Consider the following 12,243-nt stretch of genomic DNA (forward strand, 5'->3'; position numbering starts at 1 on the left):
ATTTGTGACATTGTTCTGATTTGACTAAAGTTGCACATGTTACATGTATGACAAACAATTATATAATGCTATAAGAACAAACCCTCTGAATGTTAATTATTTGTTATATAATTAATACAACAAAAGCAAACATATTATATCTTATATGCAGAAGACAACATATATAAGTTTGTTAAATTCAATAACTCAATCACAACTAGTTTTGTATAGAGGAATGTTAAGCTTTAACATCCAATGCAAACCAAAAATCAACCACAAAAAAAGACTAAAGTAAAGATTGATATTCAGGTTTTTGTTATCTGTATGCATTTTAGTTGTTCAAACTAAATGTATAATAAACTAATTTGCAGCAGGGTTGCAAATTAAAGTAAATAAATAGTTAACGTAAGTTTTATCTCAAAGAGGCAGGATGATCCGCCCCTCTCTTTAGTTAAACTGACGGCTGCATTTCTTTCTTTGCTTACAATACCATATTTAATAATGAATTAATCACTGTTTGATCAATTAATTAATTAGTAATGTCAACATTTTTAGGCAATTTAATTGTTTGATATTATGTCCAATCCAAACATGACTCCAAACAAAAACTCTAATTACTGAATCAACTTTTAACTAAAAGATATGTTTGTGTCAATAACAAAACAAGGAGACAAATCATTCATAGCTTTAATAAATATGCCAAGTTCACATGAGGAAGTAAATGTCTCACTATTGAAACAGGCTTTTTTTGTGACTCTAAAGATATATAGAGCGGCGGAGATAAGAGGGTAGATGGAATCACTGCCTTTGTTAAAGGTGTCTTTGTGTTCATGTATTGTGGGATGATTTATATCACTGGCCTCTCCGTTAAAAGACAAGGTGTGTGTGTGCTGGACGGCAGTTTGCTCCGCTCCATGCACACTGCAGGTGGCTGAGAGAAGAAGAGAGTGTGGAAATAATGACAATGTGGCTTTAACATGCAGCACAGAAAGCTAACAGCTTCCAAAGTAAGGTAGGACGTTTCCTTGTTTGGCTTTTTCTAACAATAAGCTTAATGTAGGAGGCAAAAAGCTTTCAACTTGAATGTATTGTATTTCATGTCTGTAGAGGGGTATGTAATACAAAATAACATTTCTATCACAAAAAAAAGATTATCCTTTGGCTAGTCTGGAGCAGCCTGCCTTTCTAACAGCTGCTGTCAAAGCGTGGTTGGGTCAAGTTCAGTGCACGTGGGTGTGTGTGTGTGTGTGAGAGTATGTGTGTGTCTGTGTGAGAGTGTGTGTATGTGAACAGACAGACAGGACAGCGGCTAGTTGTCAAACATGAATGACTCTGGCTTCCCTCTCGTCCCAACACATGGAAAAGTATTTACTGTGTGTGTGCATGCATGTGTCAGAGAGGACAAATATGTAGACTCAAGCATGTGTTATGTGAGCATATATTTTATTATCATACGCCCAATTAACTTGTGAGAATAAACATACCACTAATTATCAATTTGTTTTAACACATTATTCCTGTCACTTAATCATAAATCAAATTGAATGATCCTTTTACAATTTTCCTTTTGGATTTGCAACTAATTATTTGTGTCACATGTAATCCCTGTTCTCAATCACCATTTAAACTCAATCAACTGTTCCTGCCTCACGTCCTGTCTCCCCACCAAATGTCATGAAAACCTTTCGTCAGGGTTCATGTCTCCTGCCGACAGCCAGATCAACAGATAAAACAACATTAATCCAACCAGTGTGTCAACAAATAGTGCTTCTATTGTTTTGTAATTATTGGACAAAATAAAGCATTATCTGTAAACATTATTTCAATATTAAGTTAAGTGTTATTGAGCCATTTGGGGTTTTATTCTACTGTTAAGAGAAGGACCAAACCTAAAACTTCGATAACGCTGGAGATAAATCAGGTTGAGCCCAATGTGATTGACAGCTGCCGTCAATAAGTAACTAGGACACAGTCTTGGTTTGAGAGAAGGAGACAGACTCAACAGACTCCAGCCTCCCCCCTTCATGCCTCCCTGTATTGTGGGGAGAAACTCTGACCAGAGCTTGTGGGCGCTTGATTAGAAAAGGAAGGAGCAACAGAGGGGAGGTAACCGCGTATGAACCTAAAGTTTCCCAAAGAATGAAGGAAGGTTCTAATTTTCATATTTTTGTAAGATGGAACTCAAAGAAAAAACAAGGGTAAAGTTTTTCAGATTTCCTTTCTTCTCAGGCCGTAGCATGTTAGCCCATTTCTCCCGGGCCCTAGTCACTTCTCTACCACATGTATATTATACTCTCTGGCTTCTAATGTGCATACACAATTCAATTACACAGGAATCTTTCCCCCTTTGGTCTCTGCTTCTGTGTTTCAATACATTTAGGCACATTTCTTCACTCGAGCCAAGTTATCGGACAAAGTATGTCAAAAAGTGAAACTTAAATGATCATAGCATTGCGCAGTATAGAAAAGTTTGAGATATTATGGCAAGATGTGAACTGATTGAGGAGTGCATAAAGGCCATGACAAAATAATAATATTTGCTGCTATGCATCCAACAAAAATATATTCTATATTTATATTCATGTGGTGGTGCATGATGTATACATTTAGCAGAATCCAATAGATTTATTTTCTAATTTCCACATGAGTAACGACTGTGGAATCCAGTGTCTCTAATCTCCCTGATTGCTCACTGAGTCAGTGTAAACGTTCTGAACCAGGAGGACTGGCATGCCCTCCCTCTCACCCAGACCATCGCAACCACTGCCTGACCACATGTGGAACAAGCTCTTGGGCTGCTAACAAGCCATATTTCACCCCAGCACCACATCAACCAGACCACGTCCATCTTTGGTTTCACACACTCAGAAAGAAGGTAATTAGTGCAAAATGTACATAGCAGCAAACTGAACTGAAAGGCAAGGATCCAGGCACTGACAGAACTCTTATTTTCCTACAGCTTTGGTGAACTTATAGGCTGAGATGTGTTGCATCTTTAGTTGGAAAGATTTTCCAGCCAGGTTCAAACATTAAAGCGGACTCTCGGTGATGGATGTATCTGCTCCTCCTCTCTGTCCCATCTCAACCCTCCCCTCTGGAGGTTGCACGGTGGATGTTTTCCATTTTGGTCCCCTGCCAGATCTATTTTCCAGGTTTTCTACTTAGTGAGGTCGAGGACCCGGGGATGTTTGACTCCACTGGTTCTAATCACAGTCCAACCCCCATGACAGCTGCTGTCTGTTAGGACCTCCCATTGACCCCTGACCCTGCACCATCCTAAATTCATTCTATTAAAACACCATAATGAGGGGTTTACTGGACCAATTGCAGGTTTTATTTAAACCTATTAGTAGAAGCAGAGAGGTGGAGGGTAGGGTTTGCAGTGTGAGGAGGGAAGGAAGGGAGTTTTGAGAGATTGAAGGGGGAGTGTTAGAAACTGAAGGAAACAATTAGTCCAAAACGTCTCAGGGTGTGTTTGGCCTTCGGCCACACTCGTTTTTAACGTCAAGGGTATAAAAAGAGCTCAAGTGTTTCCAGATTATTTGCTGTGTTTTCTCCCTGACATATAAACTGTTTTTTGAGGCAGCGGTTTTGCTTGTGATAGTTCTGTATGTTCATGTGAACTAGAGATTATGGACAGAGAGGTTTTGGAAGCTGTTGTGGTAGCAGGTCGGGGGGGGGGGGGGGGGGCATGTTAAATCTTTCTCTGGTTTCCTCAAGGCTTTCCTGTAAATCTTTGATCCGCAAACTGATCTTAGTTGTGTAGTGACTCCCATGACATTGTTCGTACATTTCTGACATGCATAATAGTTTCAGCTGTTAACACAGAGGTTCTGCTTGAACGTTGCCTGCAGGTTGAGCTCAAGGTTGATTGAGGAGAACAGACCTCCATTACATATTCAATGTGCAGGGGACATATTTATTTGTTTATTCTTGGTTATTTTTCTCCTGGTACGAGAGCATAAATGCTAAGATGTTCAGCAGGGATGACACTTCCCATGGTGTATCTTGTCCCAAAGTTGTCCCAAGAGAAGCGTGGGTGTATGTGGGTTCTCTTTTTGTTTTACACTTTCTGATCTACAACTCCCTCTGTCTGTGTCTCTTCCCTCTCATCTTCACGGCATATGTTCTGAATAAAACTTGCGGTGTGCTCAGTCTTCCACATTGTCTACTTTTTTGATCCTTGATTCTCATAAATCATCTCCCTAATTTGCCTGTGAATTAGATGGTGCGGGACATGTAGACATTTAGGACGGGGCGGCGAGAGAACAGAGAGCCCACCCCTTGACTTTACGGGAAATGGGAGGCAGCTTCACACAAGAGAGACTATTTAGAGACTTGTCTGGCGTTGCCTCACAGCGCTAAGATAACTGTGGTGGATTGTTTTTATTTGCAGATAATTAAAACAAGAATAAAAAGCCATTTGCACTGCTTATTTTTATGTACCATTTTATGAGCAGAATGTGCACGTGCATACACATGTTTACACAAAAGGAATGTGTAGCAAGTGAGCGCGCAGTGCTTACAGAGCAGCACAGTAATCTCTTGTGTACAATTCATATTTTACAGGATCATTTATAAGCCATGAAAAAGACAATTGGTGAAGTAGATCAAATTCTTCAATTAGGCTTTTAATGTACCAGCCAAAACGTTCAATGTTTATGAGCAGCAGTTAGCTGTCTGTCTCTCCAGCCTGTCTGTAACATCTGATTCAGATAATGCAGTGTAAAATACATAACACACCTGCTGACAAACATATGAAGAGTCCAAGTGGGTTATTATCATCTTTATCTGGACCCTGAGTCTGTAATAAAGTTTTGATTGATTATCTGTGTTGCATTATATTATATGATGCTTTAGCTCTGGAAAAATGGGTTGATGGGGGTTATTTTACTGCACACTTAAAAACTGGTTAGTGCTTGAGAATGTCCCCTACTGTATAGTAAAAATATAGCTTTACTTTTTATACATGGGGCTTACATAGTTATATATTTATATACATCAATATATGTATGCATAGGCGAACTAGGAATGTTCAAAGTTGCAGAAAAAACATTTGCTCCTTCATGACATGCTGTCTTTTGTCAAAGCGTATCCATGTAATGCCATAAACACCCATCTGGGTCTGTGATACGGACTAGAGGAACCAGCATCGCAACATTATCCAGAGATTAGCACCATGCACAGACATATTCAGCACATTGCTTCAGATCTCTGTCAAAAAGGCTCAAATGAAATCATGCTGCCTGACATGTCATCACCATGGGAATTCTGCTTAGCCTTGCACTTTATCAACTGGGCCAGGGTAGCATTCCCTAAATCCTCTATGAAATGGTAAAAACTGCATCTTTTTTTAATCTTCATTTTCAGGAGCTATGTGATCTATCAGAGGCCTGTACTGCGAAGCTGGTTCAACTTAACCTGGATATGTTGGAGTTAGCCGGTTGGCCTAAGCCAAAACATACGCGCTGGCGCTAAACTGTACTACGACGCCGGTTATCAAGTGGATCGCTCAAGCCAGCCGTGTCCTATCTAGTTAGGTGCACGTTCACATGAAAGGGGTGGTATTTGGAGCATTCGACCAATCTCAAACACGGACAAGCGTACTGACAGCGCAGCGCGTCATACTTCCTGAATGAAAAGTGAACTTTAATATTAGTCAAATATGAAGAAGTTAAACTTTAAACATCCATGTCTTAAACACTTTATCCAGGATAAAAGCCACATAGCTGCACCTGCAAGGTGAATACAGCTGGTAAAAGAAAAAGTGTTTGAATGCGTACATTAACAGGTTTATGAAATCACTGCCCCGTCTAAGACACGAGTGGATCTGACTTTAATTACATTTGACTCGAGTGTTTCGTCAACTTAATGTGTTGCTTAAAATAATACTTCTGCATACAGTATGTGACACTGTGAGTGTTGCACGGCCAGATACGGCTCAAGAAGCTGACTCAAATAAGGAAATATATGATACATTATGATGTGATATGATATGAATGATAATGGCACACATCGACGTCTGCACTCACAGTGCCGCGGACTGTACTAATGTTACTCTGATCCGGTTACTTATGTCGTGGCAGATATTTAAGTAAGCTTTCTTAACGCTAATATTATAATAGTCAGATTGCTCTGAAGATGGGAGGGGATATTCTATTAATTTTCACGTTCACACAGTCAGTTGATTTTTGCCGGCTGTCTTTCCTGCAACGGCAGTTTTTCTGTATTTCCTCTATCCTGTAATATGACTTGATAGCTTTAAACTCCGCACACGGAGCTCTGATTGGTCAGCAGGCGGTGCTTTCACTGAGTTGATCTCTTAGCCTGCCACCTAACCTGCTTCGGAGCAGGTTTGCCGCTCAGCATAAGTTACCATGGAAATCTAGCCTGCTAAAAAGAGAACCAGCGTCGTAGGACCGGAAAGCCCGAGATTTCCCTGAATTTAGCCGGCTAAGCGAAAATCCAGCTTCGTAGTACAGGCCTCTGGTGGTAAAAAGTTGTGGTTTGTTGTTGGAATTCTCCAAGGCTAAAACATTGTAAGAAGAAGAAGAAGAAGCCACTGGTACGTTCAGGAATCAGCTAGTTTTGTTCAGAGGTGGAGGATGTATGAACTCAGCCTCACAACAAGGGCTGGACCTCTCCAGTGCTAACGTTAAGCTAGCTGTTGATGGTCTGTAAACACATCCCAAATGTAAACCAGACTTTCATGTTTTCTTTATTTGTTTACCATGTGTTCAATATAGGATATGTGCTGTGTGTAAAGGTTTTAAAGGAGTGGAGCCATGTAACCAAATAATTTTGAGTAATTAGTAGAGTAACATAACTACATTTAAAGTTTTTAATATTTAATAAGTCAAAGACATTTTTCAATGTAACATGTTAAGCCAACACTAGCATTGTCATTAAAACAGCCAGAGGCTTCAACAAGTCAGTGTACCTTAAAACAATCCCGTGATTACATTTCTAAAGCAATTGACTATTGAGTTATCTTTCTATCCTAAAGTATTCCTGCTATAGTTTCCTTGCTTTTCAACCTGCATTAACTGGATATGTCATTCTCCTCTTTGAGTTGACACTTGTAATCCATAAAATGCTGTATCGGTTCTATACCAACTGTCAAATAGACATCACTTGCCTTAGGCAGGGAAAGAAGGAAGCACTTGTTAACTGTTTCCACTGGCTTTAGGTACAGTGTATTTCCTGGTAATCACTTCACTATTTCCAACTGTTGCAGACATGCAAAGCAACAGAGTAAAAAGAGTCTCATTTTTTAGTTTTCAGGTTCTTTATAAAAATGTATTTAAAATCTCTTACAGCACTCAAGAGTAAAATCACACTTGAACATGGCTGTCATCAAAGCAGGTTAATTGTGTTGAGTTTTTTTGGTTGTGGGAAGTTTTGGCCATGTTGGTGCACAGCTACATGTCACATGGTGTGGGAGTCCAAGGTCACAAAGGTCACTTCCTGTTCCCTTTAAAGAGGTGCAGAGTGTAGCTGGGGACAAAAGAGACCACGGAAGTCCTTCTGTTACAAGAAGGATATAAAGAGTCTTTTCAGTCGACCACCGAGTATGAACTTCTCATTCACAGAGGAATTTAACCTTCCCTAGAAGTAGCTTGCCTTCTGCTGTGTATTCATACTAACCCTGACCAGTTATTAAAGTTGTTTCTGTTGAATGACTGACACTTTAATCGAGAACCCAGTGTTGTATTTAGGGAAACAGATCAGTATGGGTGACAGGATCACCTTTTGTGAAGTTCAGAGCATTTAACCTCTACTGACTGGTGACTCTGTTCAGCTCCGGCAAATATCAGTGCTTAGATGAAATTACATATGTACTAGATCAAATCAACAAAACTTGATTCCACTCACCTTGGACTGTGTGTGCGTCTGTGTGCGTGTGAGTGCGCGTGAGTGCGTGTGTGTACGTGCGTGTTCTCTCTCTCTCTAGTCTCTTTAGCGTGTTTTTTGGTTGTTTTCAATTTTACCAAACATTTCATTTCCACTACTCTACTACTTTTTTTGGGACAAATTCAGCCCCCCCTCCCCTGCACCACCTACCTCTTGTGTCTGCTAACGGCAGCCCCTGGGACAGCTTTGGCTACATTTAACATAGAATATAAATCCACTGAGCTATAGGGTCTCTCATTTAACAAGATGCTGCTTTATGGTTCTGTGCAAAACTCGGCCTACTTTTATGGATTATATGAAGAATATGTCGTTGCTGGTTAATTTGATTGATTATTGCATCGTATTTTAAAGCTCTGAGCTCCCCTGTTTGGTTTTGGGGATTAATTCATCATCTTTAATTTGACATTTTGACATTGATATGACTCTCTAAAGCCAGGCTAAGCATTTGAAGATAAAACTGCAGAATCCCCTTAATTGGATAAATTGGAAAATTGTTTTTGTTTTGCGTTTTTATATGTGCATACATGTTTGTGTTGGGATGTATGAGCATAGACTATTTCACTAGCCCACCATGAGTTATCCACATGTGCGCTGGATTAATTGGTACCAAATTTAATCAGAACCAATGACCTTGGCCCCCAACCCAAAAGCCCAATTTTGGCTTCATGGGTGTGTTTATGGCCTTAAGCTCAGGTACATGTATTTATGATGGCAGTAAAGTAGGCTGCTGTAGTTAATCTCCTAATGACGTCTCCTTCCCTCTGCCACCAGTGAGTCTGGGTTTGGGCCACAGGGACCGGGTGCTGCAGACAGGATGGGGGGGAACGGGGCCTTGTTTTAGGGGTGCAGATTCTGGGGAGCAGGGCTTAAACTAAACTGTGTCTGTGGCTGTGAAGGTGGTAAGAGAAAAGGCAGGGTCTTGCTTTTTCTATGTTGTGTGAAGTGCAAAATGACATGGATGTGGCATGGCTTATGAAGGAGGCCTGAGATCCATTGCAAGTGAGAATGTCAGGGATACATTTGACTAATGGGAAACAAATGGGCCACACTTCGCAGCTCTTGTCACCTTCCATCATGCTTGCTGCATTATATTTTTCTTCCCTTTTAAGGGCGTTCATTTGCAAAAATGCTTTGCATTTACCTTCTTAAACCGATTATTTAAGTGTGTGTGTGTGTGCATGTAGAATTTGTTTCATTCCAACAAGGTATGACTCCATTAAAAATGCACTTGCTACTTTATATAACTTTTGAAAGATACAGTATGATCTGCCAGTGACAGAACAGTTACCGCCCTTTTTCCTCTTTCCGTCTCCACTGTCCATCTTCCCTCCTCTTTCCTCTCTCCTCTCCTGGTTGCAGTTGTATTTGTGCGCCTTGGGAAGATTACAAAGAGGTGCTTTGTGAAGGGATGCAGCTGCTGAAATTCGACTAGATCCAGCTGAAGAGAGAAGGGAGCAGGTGGGTCAACAACGCCACCCTGGCGTTCCCAGAATATCAGGCTGCAGAGCTGTGCCTCCCTCCCCCACCCACACACACATGCACACACATCCTCATAGCACCCCTACTCCACCCCAGCATGCACACACAAACAAACATTATACCATGTCAAAATACAAACACAGAAACACCCACAAGACAGCAATACAGCAATATGCACATGTCAAAGGACTGCCTCAGTGGAAATACGGCCCACTCAAACGAGTGTGCATCACTGGAATCATTCATACTGTGGGAGAATGTTGGCAGAAAGTTAGAAAAGCAACACAAATAATTACAACAACACACTAACATTGCCATAAGTGCTGCCTCACTTAAACTCCTTGTGCAAAGTTGTGTCTTTTTATGATTTCATTAACAGCAGTCGAAACAAGGACAGTGATCGTGCTGCAGAAAGCAGAGGAAGATCCTGTCAGCTTTGTGAAGTTTAGATGTTAACCGGTCGGGGTGCTGCCAAAATGTTGGATTTCTGCATCGCAACAGGGACATTGGTAAGATGACCCTCATCCGGCTTTGCGCAGCTCAAACAGAGGTGGTAGGAGATGGAGAGAGGAAAGGAATGAAAGAAAGGAGATGAAGTCCTGCAGGCGAGTGTTCCTGTTCTTGTTGAGGCAGATCAAATATCACACCATCCCTTCTGCAGGGGGACACCATGCTGCACCAAGGTGACATAACATGCACAGATTTGCTTTGTTATTAGATTTTTCAATCCATAAAAACGTGGATGTGCTTTAGAACTGTAGACACACTGGTGGTATTGAAAATATCTTCCGCCTTAATCAGCTCCAGCTCCAGACAAGCTTTCTTTTTTTTTTGTACACATGCATTCTGAGGGAAAGGCCCAACCAAAATATGGATGAATTATTTGCGTATGTTTTCTCTCTGCCGTCATGTCCCATAAACAAGCTTTTTTGATAATCATAAAAGCAATATGCTAATGAGATACAAACGAGTTGGACAGTTTGAAACGCTGTGGGCTTTGTGAACTTTTTTCCCCGGCTTTAGAAAATATGTGTCTTAAACTGAAGCCTCTCTGTATCCTTGATGACAGATTTGACGCACATCACTCCCTCCCCCACTCCTAAGGGTACCCGTCCCCCTTCGCGTGAGCAATAATTTAGCCACATTGATAATAAGTCCTTCTGTCCTACCCTGGAAATGCGTGAATGTCATTTCATACACACTATGCGCCGCTGGGCTGTACCCTGAAAGAGCCCTCTGTCCCTCACACTTAGTATTCTGGCCTTGAGATACTTGCAGACATCCCTATCACCAGTTGCAAGCAAGCACACTGAACAACAATCACTGAGGCGTACAGTATATTTTCTCTTTTTGTCAAACCAGCAACTACATCAATGTTTTACCAGGAATATTCACTCTTTAATTCCTATGATATGTCCTTGTCTGTGAGTTTGTCTCTGTGTGTTTGAAGTGTTTTCATTCTCTCTGAAGGCAATCCTTTTAAAAATGCTATATTGACTCTGCCGCCCCTCGATGAAATGACATAATGCTAATATTCTCTTTGGTACTTTTCCATCGAGCTGATTCTTCCCTGTCTCTTTTGACATTTTGACATTTTGACATGTATATTTTATATTTTATTTTATATTTTATTTTATTTTATTTCTATTCTTGTATATTTTGTTTTATTGTAAAATGCCTTTTATGCTGCTGTAACAAAAACAATTTCCCAATTTGGGATCAATAAAGTACGATCTATCTATCTATCTATCTATCTTAGAGTAAAAAAAGTAAGTACTTCCACTGGCAATATATCATGTAGTTGTCATTTCTTTCATCATTTCTGATTGACTTCCATTCCTTTCATGGGTCGGTGGTCTTCCGTCAATCATGTGGCATTAGCCATGTTGAGACGCTGCAGTCACTGACTCAATATCTTAATACTATCAGTTTCTCTCAGATAGTTGAGCAACCATGACACCCTCACGCACTCCTCATGCATTCTTCCAGGTTATTGTTCCATTTCTTATCAGTCACCCAGGTTCATCTGATATCGCAGAAACACATTCTTTGCTCCGCACTTGCTCAGATTACAGTTTGTGTGGAAGTGTGAGAGAGATCATCATTAGAAGGTGGATCTCGGAAAACGCAGGCTTCCAGCCATCTGGAGCTCCATCTCTCCACATGTTTTAGAGTGTGGGAAGCTGCAGTGTCATTGGTCTAAAATCACTAAATATTTCATCAACTCTGTGCTCACTCGTGGGTGTGTGGAAGTTATTGTTTGTGCCGTTTTCATTTTTTTTTTTTTGGCCAATTACACACTCCCATCACATTCATTTACATCACTTCATTTGTCATTTCACATTTGTTAAGCCCTGCATTCTGTGTCAAACTCCAGGTCAGAAGTTTGGCGATATAAATCCAAATGCTGGTGATAGGCGCTGATCACATGCTTGCTTCTACACTGTGTCATCTAAACCAACTCTGCAGAGGACGCGCTACACCTCTCCTGCTTATCTTTCACTGTGAGAGTAATGGTCTCCACATTGCCTTGCGAAGCGTCAGGTCTGATCGCCGCCATTCTCACATCTGCTTCATGAAACAGCGTCGGGGAAGTCTCCAAAGAGCTCCCAGCGGAGAGAGGGGCATGTGTGCTCACATATGAGGCGCGAGTTTGAGACGGGGGCTTGCCGGCGTGGTTTATTTTCAAAGGGTAGTGCTGAGGATGTGTTGAGAGGTTGAGGAGTTGAGAGAGCTCTCTGCGCTCTGGTTTGGGTTTCACCTCCCCGGGACACGGCTGGGGGGGGGGCAGAAGTTAGGAGCCCAGGGAGGGGGTCTGCAAGGATTGTGTGTTATTATGTGTTTAGTCAACAATACAATTATGTTCTATCT

At 41.0% G+C, this 12,243-nt stretch overlaps 1 protein-coding gene across 1 annotated transcript in view; it reads left to right on the plus strand.

The window, feature by feature from the left end:
* The first annotated feature begins 931 nt into the window (after positions 1 to 931).
* The window catches only part of LOC117492337 (ras-related protein Rab-26-like), a 99,342-nt gene continuing 88,030 nt past the window's right edge, over positions 932 to 12,243 (plus strand). The window contains exon 1 of the mRNA XM_034142526.1: positions 932 to 991. The gene's annotated coding sequence lies outside the window, so the exon portion shown is untranslated. The remainder of the gene's footprint in view (positions 992 to 12,243) is intronic.

The sequence above is a fragment of the Trematomus bernacchii genome, unplaced genomic scaffold, assembly GCF_902827165.1.
Source record: "Trematomus bernacchii unplaced genomic scaffold, fTreBer1.1, whole genome shotgun sequence".
Lineage (NCBI taxonomy): Eukaryota > Metazoa > Chordata > Actinopteri > Perciformes > Nototheniidae > Trematomus > Trematomus bernacchii.